The sequence below is a fragment of the Carlito syrichta genome, unplaced genomic scaffold, assembly GCF_000164805.1.
Source record: "Carlito syrichta isolate Samal-C Ts95f unplaced genomic scaffold, Tarsius_syrichta-2.0.1 Scaffold314605, whole genome shotgun sequence".
NCBI classification, from domain to species: Eukaryota; Metazoa; Chordata; class Mammalia; order Primates; family Tarsiidae; genus Carlito; species Carlito syrichta.
In genome coordinates, this window is record NW_007258701.1 from 116,389 (window position 1) to 125,635 (window position 9,247).

Genomic DNA, 9,247 nt, shown 5'->3' on the forward strand with positions numbered 1-9,247 from the left:
CACTGCTCATTTACCATTCTGTAAATCCTAGGCTCGTTAAGAATTATGCTGAGTCTACTCTGGCTGTACAGGCACACCTTGTCTTATTGCACTTTGCTTTATTGCACATTGCAGATAATTTCATTTTTTACAAATTGAAGGTTTATGGCAACCCTGCCTTGAGCAAGTGTGTTGCTGTATTTTTTCCAACAGCATGTTCTCATTTTGTGCTTGTGTGTCACATTTTGGTAATTCTTGGAATATTTCAAACTTTTTGTTATTATATGTGTTATGGTGATTTGTGATCAATGATCTTTTGTTATTGTTACAATTTTTCGGGGCACCAGGAACCATGCCTGTAGAAGATGGTGAACTTAACTGATAAATGTGTGTATTTTGACTGCTCCACCAACTGGCTGTTCCTGCATCCTCAGGCCCTCCTATTTCTTGTGACAAAACCGTTTTGAAATTATGCCAAGCTCTACAGTGACCTCTGCCATTCAAGTGAAAGGAAGAGTTGCACATCTCTCACTTTAAATCAAAAGCTGGAAATGATGAAGCTTAGTGAGGAAGACTAAGATTGTTGAAAACTGAGACAGGCCAAAAGGTGGGCATCTGGCGCCAGTCAGCCAAGTTGCGAAAGCGAAGGAAAAGTTCTTGAAGGAAATTAAAAGTACTACTCCAGTGAACACACAAATGACAAACAAGTGAAACAGTCTCACTGCTGATGTGAAGAAAGGTTTAGTGGCCTGGATGGAAAGTCAAACCAGCTACAACATTCCCTTAAGCCAAAGCCTAATCTAGAGCAAGGACCGAATTCTGTGAAGCCTGAGAGGGGTGAGTAAGTGCCAGAAGAAAAGTTGGAAGCTAGCAGAAGTTGGTACATGAGTTTTAAGGAAAGAAACCGTCTCTATAACATACAAGTGCAAGGTGAAGCAGCAAGTGCTGATGTAGAAGCTGTAGCAGGGTAACCAGAAGATCTAGCTAAGATCATTGAGGATCACTAAATAGATTTTCAATGTAGATGAAACAGCTTTCTGTTGGAAGAAGATGCTATCTAGGATTTCCATAGCTAGAAAGGAAAAGTTACTGCCTGGCTTCAGAGCTCCAAAGGAAGGCCCAGTTGTCTTTTTAGGAGGCTAATCCAACCAGTGACTTGAAGTTGAAGCCACTGCTCATTTACCATTCTGTAAATCCCAGGCTCCTTAAGAATTATTCTGAGTCTACTCTGCCTGTGCTCTATAAATGGAAAACAAAGCTTGGATGTCAGTTCATCTGTTTCACTGAATATTTTAAGCCTACTACTGAGATCTACTGCTCAGAAAAAAATTCCTTTCAAAACATTACTGCTCATTGAGAGTACACCTGGTCACCCAAAAGCTCTGATGGAGATACACAAGAAGATTAATGTTATTTTCTTTTTTTTTTTTTTAGTTGGAGTCTCACTCTGTCGCCCAGACTGGAGTGCAGTGGGCGTTCCCGGCCACCACAGCCTCGACCTGCTGGGCTCCGGCGATCCTTCCGCCTCAGCCTTCCAAGTAGCCGGAATTACAGGCACGCGCTACCACGCCCGGCTGATTTTTGGATTTATTGTAGAGATGAGGTCTCGTTGCCCAGGCGGGTCTCGAACCCGCGAGCTCAGGCAATCCACTCACCTCAGCCTCCCAAAGGCGCGGGATTACAGGCTGAGCCACTGAGCCCGGCTAATGTTATTTTCATACCTGCTAACACAACAGCCATCTTTAGCCCACAGATCAAGAACTCATTTTGACTTTCAAGTTTTCTTTAAGAAGTACTGTTTGTAAGGCTATAGCTCCCATAGTTTGTGATTCCCACTGATGGATCCGGGCAAAGTAAATTGAAGACCTTCTGGAAATAATTCACGATTCTAGGTGTCATGAAGAACGTTCATTGATACATGGGAGGAGGTCAAAATAGCAACATTGAGAGGAGTTTGGAAGAAATTAATTTCAACCCTCATAGATAGATGACTTGGTAGTGCTTAAGACTTCAGTGGAGGAAGTAACTGCAGATGTGGTGTGTTTCCACTGAGAACTAGAAGTGGAGCATGAATGTGACTGAATTGCTGCAGTTTTGTGATAAAACTTGAATGGATGAAGAGTTGCTTCTTATGGATGAACAGTGAAAGTGGCTTCTCGAGATGAAATCTGCTCCTGGTGAAGATGCCGTGAAGATTGTTGAAATGATGAGAGATTTGGAATATTACATAGACATAGTTAATAAAGCAGTAACAGGGCTTGAGAGGATTAACTTCAGTCTTGAAAGAAGTTCAGTTGTTGATAATGTGCTATAAAACAGTAGTGCATGCTTCAGAGAAATCTATCATGAAAAGATAAATCAATTGATTTGGAAAACTTCGTTGTTGTTTCATTTTAAGAAATTGCCACAGCCACTCACCCTTCAGCAGTCACCACCCTAAACAGTCAGCAGCCATCAACACCGAGGTAAGACCCTCTGCCAGCCAAAATATTACAACCTACTGAGGGCTCAGATGATCGTCAGCATTTTTTTTTAGCAATGAAGTATTTTAAAATTAAGGTATATACATGTCTTTTTAGACATAATGCTGTTACACACTTGATAGACTACAGTATAGTATAAGCATAGCTTTTATGCACACTGGGAAACCAAAAAGTTTGTATGACTTGCCTTATTGCAATATTTGCTTTATTTCAGTGGCCTGAAACCAAACCTCCGAAATCTCCAAGGTGTGCCTGTATATCCTTCCAGATTTTTTTATGTTTTAGGTTACAGGCAAAAGTTTGTGGACAGCTAGATAGAATATAGCTGCTTTTGCCTAACAATACGCCTTCCTTTCCTTTATATATGTAGGGCAACTTATAGTTTTTCAAATTGCCCAGTTCTGTTTGGGGGAATGCATTATAATTTTCCTCTTGGTAGAAATGAGCTCCTATTTTATGTCCATCTTTCCACACATATGCTAGTGGCCCTGAAGGATGGATTCCTGGAAGTGGAATTACTGAGTCAAAGGTTATAGCAGTGTAAAATTTGACAGATTCTATTAAGTTGTCCTCCAAGAAGACTGCCAATTCCTATTACTAGAGCATATGGATGCTTATTTTTATGATTTTTTTCTTGTGGTTTTAATCATATTAGCATTTTGTGCCACTTTAACAATGTATTGTTTTGATAAGAACAATATATGTTTTCCACAAATTTATGTTGTGTTTATAATTGTAACTTGTAAAGTAATTGTAATAGTTCATCAGGGTCTCACAGTTTACCTAGCCATTGCCGGACTTTTAGGCTGCTTCCATTTTTAAAAAAGTTATTACAATGAATTCCGAAATGCATGTATTTGTAAAAGTAGCTTTATCCTTTTACATAATTTTCTTAGAATAAGTGGAGATTATAGGGTTAATGGTTAGGTATAATTTGTGGTTCTAGGAACTTACAGTAATATTTCTTGCCTTTTTACATACCCTGACTGTGGTGTGCTGTTTTTACCACAGTCTTACCAGCATTCGGTCCTATCTGTAACACGTTTTTTTCTTTTGCTAATTTGAAAGTGTCAGTGTTAAGGAAAGAAGTAGGAGAGACTGTTGGAACTGATAAAGTGCAGGGAGGTGGGGGCTCAGAGAGATCCTGACTTGATTGGAACAAGAGAAGTAAGATGGAGAATCCCAAGGGGCTTGCCATGTGATGTGTTAGCTGGTACGGAGCCATATAGATTCTTGAACTGAGAAGTGACTGAGTTCAAAGCTGCCAATGACTGTGAAGGAGGAACTAGAGGTGGTACTGGCTCGAGGACAGGAGCTGTGGACATGACAAAGAAGATGGGCACCTTGTTGTGGGAGACGCCATAGGAAAAGTGCTTGAGCTAGATAGAGCCAAGATGGTATAATTTGGCAGTCTCGGACCATACTGACCTGATGGCTACCTCAGCAATTTTTCTACTACTAGTCTCACAGTGGGGTGTAGAGAGCTGACAGGTCCTTTTCCCTCTCCAGGTCCAAAACAAGTTGCTGCTATCTGCATGTCACTTACTGGTCTCACTGGCCACCACCGTGCGGCCCGTCTTTCTGATCAGCATCCCTGCAGTGCAGAAAGTGTTCAACAGAATCACTGATGCCTCTGCCCAGCGACTTGTCGATAAGGTGAGGCCCCAGAGCTCCCCTGGGATTCTCAGAGCCTTGTGACTCAGACCCTAGAAAGCTGAGGAAGAAGAGTCTGGCCTTTGTTTTTGTTCTCAGAGCTTATACAGTCCATGCCAACCTAGACAGATTTCGTACGGGTGTGGCACTGACACAGCCACAGTGATTCTTATAATGCCCGCTCTAACATAGTGTACTGATTCAGATGTGAAAAAACTCCTCCCAGTATGCAGAGACGTTCTGCTGCTTTACAAACTAGTAAGTTTGTCCAGTATTGTGAGAATCCTTTTTGCATTCTTTTTGGTTCAGACCACTCTGATTTTTGTTGTTGTTGCTGTGTGTGTGTGTGTGTGTGTGTGTGTGTGTGTGTGTGTGTGTGTGTGTGTGTTTAGGGTTAAGAAGCTCCAGGCAAATGTATTCTTTTAGAATTCTCCTAGGAGGTCTGGCTTTAAGTTTAAAAACAAACAGAAAGATGCTGGGCTCGGTGGCTCAGCCTGTAATCCCGCGCCTTTGGGAGGCTGAAGTGAGTGGATTGCCTGAGCCCGCGGGTTCGAGACCCGCCTGGGCAACTTGGCGAGACCTCATCTCTACAATAAATCAAAAAATTAGCGGGGCGTGGTAGCGCGGGCCTGCAGTTCCAGCTACTTGGAAGGCTGAGGCAGAAGGATCGCCGAGCCCAGCAGATCGAGGCCGCAGTGACCGGGAGCGTGCCACTGCACTCCAGTCTGGACGACAGAGTGAGACTCCAACTCAAAAAAAAGAAAAAAAAGAAAAAAAAAGATGTGGGATACAATTCAGAGTTAGGTATGCAGATGTTCATTATGCAGGTACCTTTGTTGATGAGGTTGCCCCGTTCCTCCCCTGACAGTTTCCCACTACTGCCAATCCCATCCCCTCTCCCCTGGCAGTTTCTCACTGCTGCCAATTCCTTTCTTATAGTGTTATGATAATTGCTCAAGGTCTGCTTATGAGTGAGAACATGTACTCAGTTTTCTGTTTCTGTGAGAGATCACTGAGTATGATAGTCTCTGAACCCATCCAAGTTGCCACGAAGTCTGTATTTGTCCTTCTTTATGGCTGCATAATATTCCATTGTGTATATGTATCACTTTTTTTTTTTTATCTAGTCCAGTTTTGATGGGCAGCGTGGTTGGTTCCATGTTTCTGCTATTGTGAATAGTGCTGCAATAAACATGCGTGTGCAGGTATCTTTTTTGCAGAATGATTTGAGTTCCTTTGAGTATATTCCCAATAGGGGATTGCAGGGTCATATGGAAGGTGAATTTCTAGTTCTTTCAGAAATTGCCACACTATTTTCCAAAGAGGTTGCACTAGTTTGCATTCCCACCAGCAGTGTAGAAGCGTTCCTTTTTCTCTGCATCCCTGCCAACATCTGTTGTTGTTTGTTTTATTAATCATGGCCATTCTTACTGGAGTTAGGTGGTATATCAGTGTGGTTTTGATTTACATTTCTCTGATAATTAGTGAGGCTGAGCTCTTTTTCATGTAAGACTCCATTTCTTCTTCTTCTTTTTTTTAAATATTCTAAATCCTTTATTTTCATTTCAACAATGTTCAGAGCCCCTTTAGCTGGAGTAGATTCCATCATCTTTTTTTTTTTTTTTTTTGAGTTGGCGTCTCACTCTGTCTCCCAGGCTGGAGTGCAGTGGTATACTCACGGCCACTGAAGCCTTGACCTGCTGGGCTCAGGCGATCCTTCCGCCTCAGTCTTCCAAGTAGCTGGAACTATAGACGTGCACTACCACACCCAGCTAATTTTTATTTTTATTTTTATTGTAGAAATGAGATCTTGTCAAGTTGCCAGGCTGGTCTCAAACCCATGGATTCAGGCAGTCCTCTCTCCTCAGCCTCCCAAAGTGCTGGGATTATAGGTGTGAGCCATTGCGCCCGGCCAGACTCCATTTCTATATGTATTGATATTGGGAAGGGAATGTAGTGAGTTTTGTATAGTGACTCTTAAAACTCTAGACTACAAGTAACACTAGCACTGCCATGTACATTTATTTCATTGACCAGAGCAAATTGCATGGTTAGGGCTCAACTTCAGAGGGGTTTGGAAATGTGATGCCAACGTGTGCTAGAAATATTTGCTGCTTGATATCAATGATGTCCTCAGTGAACTTAATTAAGACCGTGTTTGACCGGGCTCAGTGGCTCAGCCTGTAATTACAGCACTTTGAGAGGCCGAGGTGAGTGAATTGCCTGAGCCCACAGGTTCGAGACCCATCCAGACAACTTGGCGAGACCTCATCTCTACAATAAATCAAAAATTAGCCGGGCGTGGTAGCGCACGCCTGTGGTTCCAGCTACTTGGAAGGGTGAGGTGGAAGGATCGCTGGAGCCCATCAGGTCGAGGCTGCGGTGACTGGGAACGTGCCACTGCATTCCAGTCTGGGCAACAGAGTGAGATTCCAGCTCAGAAAAATAAAAAATAATTTTTAAAAGACCATGTTTAACATTTGTACTTACTGTGTGCCAGGAACTGGGTTGAGAATTTTGTATACATTATTTCATTTCGTCTTCCCTTTAACCCTCTGAGGTATGTCTTATCCTCATTCCATGGTGTTGAAATAAGGGTCTGGTAAGTTTTTCTTTTCCTATCCCAAATTTATACTTTAAAAAAAATTTCAGGCTTACAGGATAGTTGGAATAATAAGAAATTGAACAGCCATATATCTTTCACCCGGTTTCATCAATTGTTAAAGTTTTGGCACATTTGTGCTTTTTCCCCACCACACACTTTTTTTTAACTGATCCATTTAAATTAAGTTGTAGTCATTAACACTTCATCCCTGAATACTTAACCTTTATCTTTACATAGAATAAATATTCTCTTATATAACCAAAACACCATTAATACAACTAAGATGTTAAACATTGCTATAATAATGTTATTGAACACATAGGCCAGTTGTTAACCAAAACATCCTTTTGAAAAATCTAGGACATGATCAAGGATTATGCATTATATTTGGTTGTCACATCTCTTCACTCTCCTTTTATACGGAAAAGTACACCCATTTTTTATCTTTCATTACATTAACATTTTTTTTTTCTAAGAGTTCAGGCCTGTTTTCTTGTAGAATGTCCTATAATCTTGTTTTGTTTGATTGTTTCCAGCAATTTTTGATGTAGTGATGTTTATTTCCTGTTGCATTGCTTTTGTCTGTTCCATTACTGATGTTGCTCAGTATGGCCCACCTGTTTTGTCAGGGTCTGTTGGTCTGTCCATTGGGAGTGTACCTTTTCCCTCCAAGGCCTGACATGTGTAACTCGCTCAGGATCATAGAGGAAGTGGTGAGACCAAGAGTCAGACTTGGGTCTGAATGGCTCCAGATCCTATGCTCTGTACCACTTTGCCTCTTCCTTTTTGAAAACATGGCTTTATAATATCCTAGCCCATGGGAATACACACCCATTCTGTTATTATATATTGAGAATACTTTCAGTTTTTTACTTGTACGTTTTTATAAGTATATCTTGGTTCTTGTTTCAATATCCTTAAATGTCAGAGGTCAGATTTTGGTTTCTTGACTCTGTTGGTCCCCCTGTGGCTTGTGTATTCTTGAGGAAGTGTCTGTCCCAAGTGTGATTTTCTGACTTGGTAAAAATCCGTGTGCGTGTGGTAATTGTGAGTGACTCCTTAATCAGAAGTGTAGGTGTGCCTTTCATTTGCTTTCCAATGTCACTGTGACTAGTCTTTAGTGGGCCAGGTTTGTTGTGTGCCAGTATCTTCTGTCATCCTCAGTCCTATGAGTGAGGTAATGCTGTCTATCCATATTTTCAGATGAGAAAACCAAGACTCAGAATCTAGCTGTGTTGGGGACCAAACCTGATTCTTTCCACCTCCTAAATATGTCTTCTGTCTGCTTTACCCTTCCCTGGAAATTCCTGCAGTCCCCACAAGTGGCTGCTGAACTGGTAGGGTGCAGGGTGATCCAGAGAGTGCTGCCGGAGAGGGCGGCTCTCAGCCCCACTCGGGCTGAGTCTCTGAGGGTCACCAGCACTGAATCTGCCAGGCTCGGGCTGAGCCATGCGAATCTCCTTGGGGAGGCTGGTGGGAAGCTCCGTGTCTGAGGGGAAGGGTGACTCCACTCATACTGGGAATGATGGCAACTTCTCTTTCCCGGACCTTCCTATATGCCCGGCACATTGCTGGAATTGTTCTGAACCTTGTCTCTAACACCACAGCAATCCTGCAAATGTGGGGCTCCTGGCCTCTTATGATATATGGATGAAGGTCCTGCTCAACGTATATACCTATCTAATGGTCACCTGCGGTTCATGTCCAGGGTCCTCTGACCTCTTGTGGGTTTGCTGGCCACCGCCTTTGTTTTCCCTGTGTACTTATAGAATCAAAAGTAATCACATACTGTGATAGTGTTAGAATCATAGACAGTCAATAACATAATAGCAATATATAATCAGGCTCCAGGTTTAACAGGCCAAGGATTGATCAGGTAGTTTATTCCTTTTTTTTTGTCAGAGTCTCACCCAGGCTCGAGTGCAGTGGCATGCTCACGGCCAAAGGCCACTGCAGCGTCAACCTGCTAGGCTCAGGTGATCCTTCCACCTTAGCCTTCCAAGTAACTGGAACCACAGGCACGTGCCACCACACCTGGCTAAGTTTTTGATTTATTTTAGAGATGAGATGTCACCAAGTTGCCCAGGCTAGTCTCGAACCCCCGGGCTCAGGCAGGCCTCTCACCTCAGCCTCCTAAAGTGCTAGGATTATAGGCTTGAGCCACCTCACCTGGCAGGCAATTTATTCCTAAACCCAGCACCATTACATGTGCATGGCAGGGTGTTTGTGTGGACTGCTATTAATATAGTAGAAGAACAAGACTTGATCTTCATTTGTGCATTCTCACCTGCGGTGAAGACCTTGTGACACTTACTTTCTCACCAGTCTATTCACCATCTTTTTGACAAAGTTCAAAGCACCTAACCTTGGTGGTACATTTCATCTTTTCTTCTCTCTGGGCTTTTTGCTGGTGGGTAGAGGCCAAATAGAAGCAGAAATGTGAGCAAGCAGGCCAGCGGGCAGTCTGGTAGTAAAATGAATAAACACAAAAATGTGAAGAGAGAGGAACATATATACTGTAGTCAAG

The 9,247-nt window shown here is 42.5% G+C and overlaps 1 protein-coding gene across 1 annotated transcript in view; it reads left to right on the top strand.

Annotated features, from left to right (window-relative positions):
• The window catches only part of XPO6 (exportin 6), a 102,682-nt gene that overhangs the window by 79,439 nt on the left and 13,996 nt on the right, over positions 1-9,247 (top strand). The window lies entirely within an intron of this gene.